Below are 15,913 nucleotides of genomic sequence, written 5' to 3' on the forward strand. Positions count from 1 at the left end.
GTCCAGCAGGAGATAGAGCTGGACAACCGATATCGGTCTCTGTAATGGCATGAAAAGCAGAAATATTTAGGAGTGACAACAGAATGCTGTCCAGAGGGATAGGACTTTGGTGGTCCTGGATTGCTGTGGGAGAGCCTTACAAATCATTTTGTGTTTGGCAATGAAGGAGAACCTACCCTTGAGGACCTGCGAGAATACAGAGAGGCTATGTTCGGTCTCACAGGAGTCTCAGAGCTTGAACCAGATCTGGAATACCTACTGATGAAAGAACAGGATCTGGAAAGGGCATACAGGCAACTGCTAAAACATGTTCAGCAGCATGCCCAAGAATCGGCAGTGGAAATTCCAGAGATTGCTGTCCCCAAATCTGAAGTGCTGACTAAAGGGCAGAGATCTGCTAGCCTCTGCCCAGCACTGGTAACATCTTCTGGGTTCCACGGACAGGAGATGGCAAATGCCTATTCCCAGATACCAGTTCCAGAGACTGGGGATTTGATTGTCTTTTCTGCGGAGGAGGAACCAGCCATCGCGCCTCCAGCAGAAGAGCTGTCATCAGGACATGGCGTGGTTGACCTCTGCCCACAACAATCAGCACCGCAGGAGCTATAGGAAGAGGATGCAATCGGCACCTCACAACTGCATGAGCTGATGTCTGTGGATGGGACTTTGGTCTCCACTGACACAACCCCAGAAAAGGGTCTGGCATTGGGACAGGAGGATGTCAGCCTTACTTTGCGAACACTGGGGGATGTCCATCAAGTCAGAGTGGATGAGAATACAGTCACCACCTGGATACCCCAGGGATGCTGGGCAGTCGGCCCAGATCCCCCACAGCATGATGGAGTCGGCCCAGCCACCCTGTCTTCTCTCCAGTGGCTGAGAGGACTTCAGGGAGAAGGACCAGTCCGTACTTCTCCCCAGTGGCGGGTATGTTCTACGAGAGAGGCAGAGGTTGGCTGGGTAAGTATTGCTATGTTTGGGACAATTTGTTTGGGGTACTGTGTGGGTGCTGGCATTGGGGGACTGGAAGTACAGACTAACTTCAGAGTCAACCTGTTTGGGGTCCCCTGCCAAAAAGGGAGATATGTGATGGGAGTCACTTTGGGTGGGGGGCCCATGGAACCCAGCTTACTTTGGAGAGGTGGGGAGACCCCTGTCTAAGCTCTCCATATCCCTCTTATGTGTAAGTCATCCTGTGCCTGTTAGAGGTGCAGGGTGAGATGTCCTGATATTGTGTAGACATGTCTAGGTGGGGTGGGAGGTTGTTCATTGTTTAATGCCATGTGGTTGCATCTCATTGTTCTATTGTTTGTCTGGCTTGGGAGCAAACTATTATGGGATCTATGTGTTTGTGTGTATTGGTTGGTGGGGGGGGGGTCTTCAGCGGCCCTCCCTCCTGATGGGACGGTCTGCTGGTGTGAAGTTTGAATACCTTTTGTGTCTCCTGTTAACAAATGTAGATTCAATACTGTATATATAATCCTCCTGCGCTCAATGGAGTCCCTCAAATACTAAGCGGCTAGCACTCAAACTGGTACCCAACAGTCAAAAGATCAATATCATGTGATAGGTTAGTGCAGCGCTACAAACATAACAGCATAATAAAAAACATATAATAATAGACACAATATGAATGGCACACATCTCATAGTGCAATAAGGTGACCATGTGATGATAAAACAGAATAGATGTGAACATATGTGGCCCAAGCCCCACTCAGTAATGTGAGAAGTGAGTACTATATAGGTATGATAAGTGAGTACACAAAGTACATCACACGATATGATGGCGCTCAGCTGAAGACAGAACACAATGTAGGTGAGAACACAGTAAGCTTCAAGTGGAGTCACATCGCTGTATAAACGTTCATTAGGCTATAAGGTGGTGCTCAAGCTCAAAGCAGTAGAAAATGCAATAAAGGTGATCACACGATAAACGTCAAGTGATGGTGAGCGACTCTCCTCCTGTGGCTAAATTGCCCCCTCACCTCCACTCAGCAGCCCAAAGGGCCTGTACGGCTTTAAGATCACTCAGGATCTTGATCCAAAATTGCAGAAATCACCAGCAAGTCTCCCATGGACATCTCATCCGGTAAGGTAAGTAATCAGGGTACACTGGCTCCTGGTCTCAGCAGGATAAACCTCTCAACCGGGTGATAAAAGCACAGGAAGAATCTCTCAGAGCATATAAAGCCATACAATAGGTGCTTTTATTAAAAAAGTCAAGTTGTAAACTCACATGCTGTATAAGAAGCCACCATTCCATAGGGATGTATGGGTGTACTGCATGGGTTTCCTATTCACATTCAAGGTAGGCTAAGATGGCGGCCGTACCGGAAGTACGTCACCGCGGACTGGATGCTGCGTCACCACGTATCTATGCGTTGCGTCACCGTCATGTGACTTCGTCAGGATCATGACGACCATCACTTGAAGTTTATCATGTGATCACCTTTATTGCATTTTCTTTGTGTACTCACTTATCATACCTATATAGTACTCACTTCTCACATTACTGAGTGGGGCTTGGGCCACATATGTTCACATCTATTCTGTTTTATCATCACATGGTCACCTTATTGCACTATGAGATGTGTGCCATTCATATTGTGTCTATTATTATATGTTTTTTATTATGCTGTTATGTTTGTAGCGCTACACTAACCTATCACACAATAAATGTAGATTGCCCCGCCCAGGGTCATTATGCAGGGAGGGGGGACTGTCCGCGGTGTGTATATATCTTGTATCTGTGTTCAAATCAACTAGTCTACCTCCTGGTTTACTTCAGGACTGGTGTCTAGTCTTGTATGGTTGGCTGTGGTGTCTGTGGTCGGTGTTCGGACGGGGAAGCGGTATTCTAACAGAAGTACTCAAGCACAGTCTGGGTCGGTTCCATTACAGCTGTGTATGGGGGAGGGGCAAGAAGCTAAGGAAGATATATATGGGGGATGGGTGAGAAGTTAGGGAGGGATGTGTATGGGGGAGGGGTGAGAAGCTCAGAAGGGGTGTATGGGGGAGGGGGTGAGAAGCTGGGAAGGGATATATATATATATATATGGGGGAGGGGTGAGAAGCTGGGAGGGATGTGTATGAGAGAGGTTTGAGAAGCTGGGGGGGATGTGTATAGGGGAGGGGTAAAAAGCTGGGGAGGGTTGTGTATGGGGGAGGGGTGAGAAGCTGAGGAGAGATGTGTATGGGGGAGGGGTGAGAAGCTGAGGAGGGATGTGTATGGGGGAGGGGTGAGAAGCTGAGGAGGGATGTGTATGGGGGAGGGGTGAGAAGCTGAGGAGGGTTGTGTATGGGGGAGGGGTGAGAAGCTGAGGAGGGATGTGTATGGGGGAGGGGTGAGAAGCTGAGGAGGGTTGTGTATGGGGGAGGGGTGAGAAGCTGAGGAGGGTTGTGTATGGGGGAGGGGTGAGAAGCTGAGGAGGGTTGTGTATGGGGGAGGGGTGAGAAGCTGGGGAGGGTTGTGTATGGGGGAGGGGTGAGAAGCTGGGGAGGGATGTGTATGGGGGAGGGGTGAGAATCTCCCTACATCTCCCCCTCATTGCTATCATCTCCCTACTATTGCTCTCATCACCTCCCCACAATGCCTCTTCCACTCCTCCTTCTCATTTTCCTCTCCTCCGTTCCCAAAATCCATTCACTATATCCCTCTGCTCCTCCCAAATATTTGTATATTGTGTCCTCACTGCTTCCCTCACCCCTCTACGGCACCCACCACCTCCTCCTATTACTCCACTCTCCCACTGACCCCAACACCTCCACTAGTAGTTTCTCACGCTCCTGCACATCCCGCTCCCATGCCACCTTTCTCACCCTTCTCCTCCTCCTAACCGCGGGAGACATCTCCCCCAATCCTGGCCCTCCACCACCTTCCTCACCCGCACAACACCCTCCCGCCTCCATGTCCTGCTCCAACCCCCACAACTTAGTATCTGTCCCCCTGCTCTCTAAAATCTCCCCCCCCCCGTTTTCATGTGCACTCCTGAATGCCCGATCGGTGTGCAACAAGCTCACCGCCATCCACAACCTCTTTGTTTCCCGCTCCCTCAACCTCCTAGCGATATAGTTTGGCGCCATTTTCTTGAAGTATGTATGGTTGCGGCCATCTTTTTGGGGCCAAACCTTTATAGCTATCATTACGGACAGCTGTATTGATCAAATTGAGACAATGTTGCTAATTGTGATGTTGTTTGTGTGAAAACATGTAACTGTTATATCCACTGTTTAACAACCCTGTATACGTCGGCTATATAGACTGCATGTAATTGGCAACAGGGAAGTCGGTCACATTTACTTTTAACAATAAGGGTTAATCCAAAATTTATTACAAAATGCATATACAAAAAATAGAAAAAATACGTACATATATATATAATTAGAGATGAGCGAATTATTCAAAAATTCGATTCGGCTGATTCGCCGAATTTGAGGAAGAAATTTGATTCGATGCAAATTTATTCGCTACGAATTTAACTTATAAAAAGGGTTTCTAGGCTTCAGAGAGCCTTTAAATTAGTGCAGAACACTGTACCTTTAATTTAAATGCCCTTGGAGATGAGGAAGGAGAAGGAGAAGGAGAAGGATGAGAAGAAGGAGAAGGAGAAGGATGAGAAGAAGGAGAAGGATTAGAAGAAGGAGAAGGATGAGAAGAAGGAGAAGGAGAAGGATGAGAAGAAGGAGAAGGATGAGAAGAAGGAGAAGGATGAGAAGAAGGAGAAGGATGAGAAGAAGGAGAAGGATGAGAAGAAGAAGAAGGATGAGGAGAAGGATGAGAAGAAGAAGAAGGATGAGAAGAAGAAGAAGGATGAGAAGAAGGAGAAGGATGAGAAGAAGAAGAAGGATGAGAAGAAGGAGAAGGATGAGAAGAAGGAGAAGGATGAGAAGAAGGAGAAGGATGAGAAGAAGAAGAAGGATGAGGAGAAGAAGAAGAAGGATGAGAAGAAGGAGAAGGATGAGAAGAAGGAGAAGGATGAGAAGAAGAAGAAGGATGAGAAGAAGAAGAAGGATGAGAAGAAGAAGGATGAGAAGAAGGAGAAGGATGAGAAGAAGGAGAAGGATGAGAAGAAGAAGAAGGATGAGAAGAAGAAGAAGGATGAGAAGAAGAAGAAGGATGAGAAGAAGGAGAAGGATGAGAAGAAGAAGAAGGATGAGAAGAAGAAGAAGAAGGATGAGACGAAGAAGAATTCCAAGCCGGCAAAAAGTGTATCTGCAGAGCTCCGCTATTTCTTAGCGGAGCTCTGCAGATACACTTAGCGGAGCTCTGCAGATACACTTTTTGCCGGCTTGGAATTCTTCTTATTTTCATCCTACTTCTTCTTCTTCTTCTTCATCCTCATCCTCAGAAGAAGAAGAAGAGGATGAGGATGATGAAGAAGAAGAAGAAGTAGGATGAAAATAAGAAGAATTCCAAGCCGGCAAAAAGTGTATCTGCAGAGCTCCTCTATTTCTGACAGTTCTATGTCAGAGAACTGTCAGAAATAGAGGAGCTCTGCAGATACACTTTTTGCCGACTTGGAATTCTTCTTATTTTCATCCTACTTCTCCTCCTCCTCCTCCTCCTCCCCCTCCCCCTCCCCCTCCCCCTCCTCCTCCTCCTTATCCTCCTCCTTCTCCTCCTCCTTCTCCTTCTCCTCCTCCTTCTCCTCCTCCTCCTTCTCCTCCTCCTTCTCCTCCTCCTTCTCCTCCTCCTTCTCCTCCTCCTTCTTCTCCTCCTTTCTTCTCCTCCTTCTTCTTCTCCTCCTCCTTCTCCTCCTTCTTCTCCTCCTTCTCCTTCTTCTTCTCCTTCTTCTCCTTCTTCTCATCCTTCTTCTCATCCTTCTTCTCATCCTTCTTCTCATCCTTCTCATCCTTCTTCTCATCCTTCTCATCCTTCTTCTCATCCTTCTTCTCATCCTTCTCCTTCTTCTCCTTCTTCTTCTTCTCCTTCTTCTCATCCTTCTCATCCTTCTCCTTCTTCTCCTCTTCTCATCCTTCTCCTTCTTCTCATCCTTCTCCAAGGGCATTTAAATTAAAGGTACAGTGTTCTGCACTAATATAAAGGCTCTCTGAAGCCTAGAAACCCTTTTTATAAGTTAAATTCGCAGCGAATAAATTTGCATCGAATCAAATTTCTTCCTCAAATTCGGCGAATCAGCCAAATCGAATTTTTGAATAATTCGCTCATCTCTAATCATAATGTTTCTGCTTCTTGCCATGAGGCTAGAACTGCAATGCATTTCTGGGAAAGGGGGAGGGGCTATCTATACAACATTAACTAAACCAAATAAACTTTAGTTCAAGTCCAATATAAATAATGAAGATTCTTTCCGGGAACATCTGCAAAACAAGAGGGAAGGGAAGAACAAAGGAAAACAATGCAAACATTCAGCATAATACTTGCAGATGTTGGTGTGGAAAGTCCAGGCTGAGACATGGAAATCCATATTCAGAGGAGAAGGCAGCAACATGCACCTTCCTTCTTACCTCCCTGTAATTCAGGTGGATGACTTGTCTTCCTCTTTGGTTCCTTTATAGGCCTGAAGTAAAGGTGTGCAGAACCTTCTTTCATGACTCTAACTTCTACCTTGCGTACCTTTCCATCGTTACTTGGCATAGTCTTTGTAATAAGACCCATGGGCCAATGGTTACCATGGGAATCTGTCTCCTTCAAAAGAACCAGAATCTACGTCTCCCACTTGTAGATTGGGTTTGCTAGTTTGCCATTTATTACGACTTTGAAGGGTAGAAAGGTACTCCATCTTCCAGCGATTCCAGAACACATTAGCAAGATGTTGAACCCGTCGCCATTGATGCTTGTAAATGTTGGGGTAATCAAGTTCCTCTGTGGGAATAGTGGCTACCCCAGTTTTTTGGGTAAGAAGAGTGGCTGAATTGAGCAACACTGGGAACTCGGGATCTGAGGACACAGGGACCAATGGCCTTGCATTGATTATAGCGCACACTTCTGCAAGAAGAGTGACTAAGATTTCATGAGTAAATTGAGATATTTTCTGGTCCAGTAGCATAGAGTCCAGGATCTTTCTTGCAACTCCAATCATGCGTTCCCAAGAGCCTCCCATGTGAGGAATGAGGTGGGTTGAGTTCCCATTTACACTTATTGCCACTCAAGAAGATCTCTATCTTTTCTGCTGCTGTAAAATGAGTCCCACAGTCAGATCTCAGGGACTTTACAGGTCCTCGTACAGAAACAAATCTTCTGAAATCATTAATGATACAAGAAGAGTCCATTGATTCTATCACATCAATGTGCACTGCACCAATGCTCAAGCAAGTGAACAGCACAGCCCATCGCTTATTGTTAGCAACTCCGCCACGAGTTCTGCGTGTAACAGTCCAGGGGCCACATATGTCCATGCCAACATTAGTAAATGGTGGTTCAGTGCTTAATCGGACAGCTGGAAACTCTACCATTTGTTGTTGTAGGTGCTTCCTGTGACGGGAGTGACTTTGGGTGGGGGCCCATGGAACACAGCTCATGTTTGAGGGGTGGGGAGACCCCTGTCTCAGCTCCCCATATCCCTCTTATGTATAAGTCACCCTGTGCCTGTTAGGGGTACAGAGTGGAATGTCCTAGTATTGTGTAGACATGTATAGGTGGGGTGTGGGGGTTGTTCATTGTTTACTGCCACGTGGTGTATCCCATTGTTCTATTGTGTGTCTGGCTTGGGAGCAAACTATTATGGGATGTATGTGTTTGTGTATTGGCTTGGTGGGGGGTGTCTGTTGATGTGTCTCTGGTTTCTAGATGTGGTTTGCCCCGCCCTGTGTCCATATGCAGGGAGGTGGGTTGTTCCCTTGAATGTTTATATCTTGTGTCTGTGTTAAAATAAAGCAGTCTATTTCCTGGTTTTACTTCGAGTGGTATCTAGGGGCGGGGTTGTGGACAGCTTTGTATGCTGTGGTTAGTATTTAGAATTTTATAGGTTGGGTTAGTGGAAGCCAGTGGAGGGATTGGCACAGAGGGGTAGAGGCCAGTGGAGGGATTGGCAGAGAGCGGTGGAGGTCAGTGAAGGGACTGGCAGAGAGGGGTGGAGGACACTGATTGGAGGTCAGTGAAGGGATTGGCAGAGAGGGGTGGAGGGTGTATATGGGAAGGTAGATGATCTGTGGGGTCTGGGTTTATATGGAGGAGGTAGGTGCGTATGGGGAAGGTAGGTTATCTGTGGGATCTGGTTATGTTTTAGGGAGGTAGGTGATCTGTGGGATCTGGGTGTATGTTGTAGGTAGGTGATCTGGGTGTATGTTGTAGGTAGGTGATCTGTGTGTATGTATGGGAGAGGTAGGTGATATGTGGGATCTGGGTGTATGTTGTAGGTAGATGATCTGGGTATATGTTGTAGGTAGGTGATCTGGGTGTATGTTGTAGGTAGATGATCTGGGTGTATGTATGGGAGAGGTAGGTGATATGTGGCATCTGGGTATATATAGGGGAGGACGGTCATCTCTCGGATTTGGATGTATAAGGAGAGGTAGGTGATATATGGGATTTGTGTATGTATGGGGTAGGTAGGTGATCTGTGGGATCTGGGTATATATGGGGGAGGTAGGTGATCTGGGTATATATGGGGGATGTAGGTGATCTGTGTGATCTGTCTGTATATGGGGTAGGTTAGTGATCTGTGGGATCTGGGTGTATATGGGGGAGGTAGGTGGTCTCTGGGATCTGGGTGTATATGAGGGAGTTAGGTGATCTGGATGTATATGGGGGAGGTAGCTGATCTGAGGGATCTGGGTGCATATGGGGGAAGTAGGGGATCTGAGTGCACATAGGGGATGTAGATGATCTATGGGAACTAGGAGTGTATGGGGGAGGTAAGTGATCAGCGGGATCTTTGTGTATATGGGGGAGGTAGGTGATCTGTGGCATCTTCGTGTATATGGGGCAGGAAGGTGATCTGTGGGATATGTGAGTGCAGGGGAGGTAGGTGATCTGTGGGATCTGGGTGTATATGGGGAAGGTAGGTGATCTTTGGGATATGGGGGAGGTAGGTGATCTGTGGGATCAGGGTATACAGGTGAAACTCGAAAAATGAGAATATGGTGCATTCATTCATTCATTTCAGTGCAGCAACTGAAAAGGTGAAACTAATATATGAGACTCATTCCATGCAAAGCAAGATAGTTCCAGCCGTGATTTGTCATCTTTGTGATGATTATGGCTTACAGCTCATGAAAACCCCAAATCCACAATCTCAGAAAATGAGAATATTCCATGCAATCAATAAAACACGGATTGTACATAGAACAATATCGCACCTCTGAAAAGTAGAAGCTGCATATGTACTCAGTACTTGGTTTGGGCCCCTTTTGCAGCAATTACTGCCTCAATGCGGCGTGGCATGGAAGCTATCAGCCTGTGGCACTGCTGAGGTGTTATGGAAGACCAGGATGCTTCAATAGCGGCCTTCAGCTCTTCTGCATTGTTCGGTCTCATGTCTCTCATCTTTCTCTTGGCAATGCTCCATAGATTCTCTAATGGGTTCAGGTCAGGCGAGTTTGCTGGCCAATAAAGCACAGTAATCCCATGGTCATTGAACCAGGTTTTGGTGCTTTTGGCAGTGTGGGAGGTGCCAAGTCCTACTGGAAAATGAAGTCAGCATCCCCATAAAGCTCGTCTGTGGAAGGAAGCATGAAGTGCTCCAAAATCTCTTGGTAGATGGCTGTGGTGACCCTGGACTTAATGAGGCACAGTGGGCCAACACCAGCAGATGACATGGCTCCCCAAAACAACACAGACTGTGGAAACTTCACACTGGACTTCAAGCATCTTGCAGTGTGTGCCTCTCCATTCTTCCTCCATACTCGGGGTCCTTGGGCCTCTCCATTCTTCCTCCATACTCGGGGTCCTTGGGCCTCTCCATTCTTCCTCCATACTCGGAGTCCTTGTGCCTCTCCATTCTTCCTCCATACTCAGGGTCCTTGTGCCTCTCCATTCTTCCTCCATACTCGGGGTCCTTGTGCCTCTCCATTCTTCCTCCATACTCGGGCTTAATTAGCTGATTAGAGTGGGACACTTTGAGCCGAGAATATTCCACCTTTTTGCAAAATTCTCATTTTCTGAGATTGTGGATTTGGGGTTTTCATGAGCTGTAAGCCATAATCATCACAATGATGACAAATCACGGCTTGAACTATCTTGCTTTGCATGTAATGAGTCTATCTCATATATTCGTTTCACCTTTTCAGTTGCTGCACTGAAATAAATGAAATTTTGCACCATATTCTAATTTTTCGAGTTTCAACTGTATACTCCACAATTCTCCCATGTGGACACCTCGTAAGTGGTTCTCCAGTATAGACTCCCAGTTTGGAGAACTCATTTAGAAGAAGCCGTCAGCTAGAATCAAACTCCCTACTCTACAATATGGTGAAGACCAAGGAGGCCTAGCAATACCAAATGTTAGACTTTATATTATAGCTGCCCAACTTCAACATCTTACCAGGTGGGACTTAGTAGACACATTAGATCCCATCCATCGGTTGCTACTTCCATCAGATACAGATTTCACATCACTCTCACACTTGTTAATGGACTTCAGATGACACCAGTGGGAAAGGCATGATCTCTCATCTATTTATTCCAGTCTTTTGATTCTAAGAGAGAGTGGTGGGAGGTGATTGTGACCTCCATACCTCTCATCTCTCTGTCCTCTTCACAGAAACTCAGTCATTTCTTTTGCAGAGATCATTCAGGACTCCAGCTCAATTGTTCAGCTAGGACAGGAGGGATTTCCCCTTAATACCCCAATTGTTGTGGTGATGTCGAGGATTTGATACATGTTTTGGAGATGTCCAAAATTATTCAAAAAGTGGAACAATATGACCAGTATTATAATGTTGGTGTTCAATATTCCTCGGGTGTGCCTCTTGGTCTCTTTACTTTATGGAGAAAGACAGTACAGTAACAATACAGTTCAGTACAAGAGGGATTAGAGGGCCCTGCTCCTTGGAGCTTACAATCTAGAGGAGAGGGGATAGTGGTACAAGAGGTAATTAGCTGTGGGGGATGGAGTGGTTGGGGGAGTAGGGGATTCCAGTAGTTAGCTGGGGTCGGGGTAGGCTTCCCTGAAGAGATGAGTTTTCAGAGTGCGCCTAAAAGTGAGCAGAGGAGGCTCATAGCCTGATAGCTTGGGGTAGGGAGTTCCAGAGGATGGGTGAAGCCCGTGAGAAATCCTGTAGATGAGCATGGGAGGAGGAGACAAGGGAGCTAGAGAGTAGGAGGTCTTGCGAGGAGTGGAGAGTATGGTTTGGGTGGTATATAGAGACAAGGTCAGTGATGTAGTTGAGGGCAGTGTTATGAATGGCTTTATACTTCAGTGTTAGTGTTTTCAATTTTATCCGCTGGGAAATTGGAAGCCAGTGAAGGGATTGGCAGAGAGGGGTGGAGGACACTGTGTGGAGGCCAGTGGAGGGATTGGCAGAGAGGGGTGGCTGATACAGAACGGTTAGTAAGGTGAATGAGTCTGGCAGCAGCATTCATGATGAACTGGAGTGGGGATAGTCTGCGATGAGGTCGGCCAGTGAGGAGGGAGTTACAATAGTCAAGGTGTGATATAATAAGGGAGTGAATGAGTTGCTTAGTGGTTTATGAGGTTAGGAACGAGTGTATCTTGGAGATGTTGCGGAGGTGGAGTGTACATGAGTTTGTCAGTGATTGGACCTGGGGCTGAAAGGACAGATTGGAGTCTAGGATGACACCTAGTACCCTGGCATGAGGGGTGGGACTGATCATCACTAAGCTCTTCTCTGAAGCTCACCTTACCACCTGCCCCCTGGATCCTGTCCCCTCACAACTACTACGATCACCCTCCTCCTCCATCCTACGCTCCCTCACCCACATCTTTAATCTTTCCCTCTCTACTGGCACATTGCCCTCCCCTCTGAAGAATGCGCACATCACTCCCATACTTTAAAAACCCTCCCTGGATCCCTCTGACCTAAACAACCTAAGACCCATCTTCCTGCTGCCATTTACATCCCAACTCCTTGAACGCTTAGTCTATAATCACCGGAGTTCCCACCTCACCGACAACAACCTCCTTGATCCCCTACAATCTGGCTTCCGTCCCCTACACTCCACTGAAACCGCCCTACTCAAACTCACCAATGACCTGCTAGCCTCCAAAGCCAATGGCCACTACTACTCCTTAACCTCTCTGCAGCTTTCGATACGGTCAACCACCCCCTCCTCCTCAAAAAACTATACTCTTTTGGCCTCAGAGACTCCGCTCTCTCCTGGCTCTCTTCCTATCTATCACAACGCTCCCTCAGTGTTACCTATAATGCTGCCACCTTCCCCTCTCTTTTGGGGGTCCCCCAAGGTTCTGTCCTTGGGCCCCTTCTCTTCTCAATCTACACCTCCTCCCTTGGGTAACTAATACATTCCCACGGCTTCAACTACCATCTCTATGACGATGACACTCAAATATATCTCTCTACTCCCCGTCTCACCCCTTCAGTCTCCGCCCAAATCACTAGCCTTCTGAACGACATATCAGACTGGACATATTAGACTCCAATTCCTCAAATTAAACCTTGCCAAAACCGAGCTCCTAGTTTTCCCCCCAGCCCGTGCCCCCCCTGACCTCTTCATCACGACCAACAACGTCACCATCAGTCCCACCCCGCAAGCCAGAGTATTAGGTGTCATTCTAGACTCCAATCTGTCTTTCCAGCCCCAGGTCCAATCGCTGACAAATTCATACAGACTCCACCTCTGTAACATCTCCAAAATACGCTCGTTCCTAACTCCAGAAACTACAAAGCAACTCATTCACTCCCTTATTATATCACAACTTGACTACTGTAACTCCCTCCTCACCGGCCTACCCCAACACAGGCTATCCCCACTTCAGTCTATCCTGAATTCTGCAGCCAGACTCATCCACTCTGTACTGTCTCCCATTATAATGTACAGCGCTGAGCAAACTGTTGGAGCTATATAAATACTGTATAATAATAATAAAAGTGTTGTTGATCTTGATGGAGAAGTCGGGCTGGGGGGAATACTAGAAGCTCAGTTTTGGAAAGGTTGAGTTTGAGGAAGTTGAATGACATCCAGTCCGATATGTCACTTAGTAGGCTAGTGATGCGATTGGAGACTGAGGGGGTGAGGTGGGGGGTAGAGAGATAGATTTGTGTGTCATCAGCATAGAGATGGTAGTTGAAGCAGTGGGAGTTTATCAATTGGCCAAGGGAGGAGGTGTAGATGGAGAAGAGGAGGGGTCTGAGGACAGTACCTTGAGGAACCCCGACAGAGAGAGGGAGTGAGGGGGAGGTGGTAGTGTTATAGGTAACACTGAAGGAGCGCTGTGATAGATAGGAGGAGAGCCAGGAGAGAGCAGATTCTCTGAGACCAACTACATTGGAGACCCATACTTGGGGTATGATCCTGGAGACACGGACCTCATTGATCGGTGTCAACTATCTATGTATGTACTGGGGGGAGTTACTTGCTGTGTACAGCTGAATTGTTCTAGGCTGTTTCTTCTTTTCTCTGTTCATTTGTTTATAAAAGGTAAAAGTGACACCATAGACAAAGCAAGTTATTGTTCTGTATGATCTGTAACAGTGCCACAACCGCCTATACATGAGAATGTATGACTCCATTGTCTGGGCTGAATGTTGAGAATACTGTGCGCACTTAGAAACTTTCTTAATAAACTCTATTTGATTAAAAAAAATACTGTAGATAATGCTGTACATATTCTTTCTATTCATAAGATATGTTTAGTAATGAACATTAAAAATAGAAAGCAACTTTATGTAGCCCTTTATATAGAATTATTTTTTCTTTCTCTACAGGTAGATTGATGAACCAGGTTTTAGGACATTTTGGTCTTCATGAATACAGCTGAGTCACATGGAAAACAAGACATATGGGTGTCTTAATTGACTGAAAGTCTTTACTGCAGTTCACTGGAGGATTCACACGGGATACAAGTCATATCTGTGTTCTAAAAGTCATGGTTTGGATCCTCTTCCACATTGATCCAGCAGGAGAAAAGTAATTTCAGTGTTCTGGAAGTGACAATGGCTTTACAATAACGTCCAACCCCAGTATACATAAGAGGAGTCATTTCAAACTACTTGTTTGGAGATTTTACAATGGAGAGAAAATTTATCATACACCAGAAGGCTTGCAAGGAAGAGAAGCCATATCATTGTTCTGAATGTGGCAAAACTTTTATAAGCGAGAGAGACCTTATAGTACACCAAAGATTTCACACCGAAGCAAAGTCATATCAGTGTTCTGAATGTGATAAAGCTTTTACACAGAAGTCACATCTTATCAGACACAAGATTGTTCACACTGGAGAGAAGCCATATCAGTGTTCTGAATGTGATAAAGCTTTTACACAGAAGTCACATCTTATCAGACACAAGATTGTTCACACTGGAGAGAAGTCATATCAGTGTTCTGAATGTGATAAAGCTTTTACTCTGAAGTCAAATCTTATCACACACCAGAGGATTCACACTGGAGAGAAGTCATATCAGTGTTCTGAATGTGTTAAAGCTTTTACTCAGAAGTCACATCTTCTTGAACACCAGAGGATTCACACTGGAGAAAAGCCATATCAGTGTTCTGAATGTGATAAAGCTTTTACTCAGAAGTCAGACCTTATCACACACCAGAGGATTCACACTGGAGAGAAGTCCTATCAGTGTTCTGAATGTGATAAAGCTTTTACTCAGAAGTCAGATCTTATCAGACACCAGAGGATTCACACTGGAGAGAAGTCATATCAGTGTTCTGAATGTGATAAAGCTTTTACTCAGAAGTCACATCTTCTTGAACACCAGAGGATTCACACTGGAGAAAAGCCATATCAGTGTTCTGAATGTGATAAAGCTTTTACTCAGAAGTCAGACCTTATCACACACCAGAGGATTCACACTGGAGAGAAGTCATATCAGTGTTCTGAATGTGATAAAGCTTTTACTCAGAAGTCAGATCTTATCAGACACCAGAGGATTCACACTGGAGAGAAGCCATATCAGTGTTCTGAATGTGTTAAAGCTTTTACAGAGAAGTCATGTCTTCTCAAACACCAGATGATTCACACTGGAGAGAAGTCATATCAATGTTCTGAATGTTACAAAGCTTTTATACAGAAGTCACATCTTATCAGACACCAGATTGTTCACACTGGAGAGAAGCCATATCAGTGTTCTGAATGTGAGAAAACTTTTACTCTGAAGTCAAATCTTCTCACACACCAGAGGATTCACACTGGAGAGAAGTTATATCAGTGTTCTGAATGTGATAAAGCTTTTACTCAGAAGTCAAATCTTCTCGAACACCAGAGGATTCACACTGGAGAAAAGCCATATCAGTGTTCTGAATGTGATAAAGCTTTTACTCAGAAATCAAATTTTCTCAAACACCAGAGGATTCACACTGGAGAGAATCCATTTTAATGCTCTCAATGTGACAAAACTTTTACAGTTAATGCCGGTCTAATCTATCACCGGAGGATTCACAAATTTCTGCATTGATTAAATTCTGGAATAAAAAGGATATTAAAGAAGTTTCAGGTGTCACAAGTTAGTTTCACATCCCCAATGTCATCCCACAAGCTAGAGAAGAAGGGAAAAGATAAAATGCTACTTTAAAAGAAACAAACTAAAATCTGTGCAAACTGGAATGTAATGATCGGATGAACTGAGTTTAGTGCTTATGTCCATCAATACACAACTAGAAGGGATTTAAATATTTTACCTTTTGACAATTGTTTTAAGATAAGCATCAATAACTGAACAGCTTCCCTCATGATTCTCATCTTTATCTTTTTTTATGGAGCTTTGACTGAACATGCAATGTATTTTCATGATTCACCAACTGAGTTGTGTTTCCAAGCATTTTCTTCATTTCTGGATCCTGAGGTAATACATGACCAACA

General features: G+C 45.4%; 1 pseudogene; it reads left to right on the plus strand.

Moving 5' to 3' along the window:
• Nucleotides 1-15,541, plus strand: part of LOC149470503 (uncharacterized) — a 322,485-nt pseudogene extending 306,944 nt beyond the window's left edge.
• Nucleotides 15,542-15,913: the final 372 nt, after the last annotated feature.

The sequence above is a fragment of the Staurois parvus genome, unplaced genomic scaffold (assembly GCF_062004578.1).
Source record: "Staurois parvus isolate SC_StPar_1 unplaced genomic scaffold, SC_StPar_1.0 ptg000041l, whole genome shotgun sequence".
In the NCBI taxonomy this organism is placed as follows: Eukaryota; Metazoa; Chordata; class Amphibia; order Anura; family Ranidae; genus Staurois; species Staurois parvus.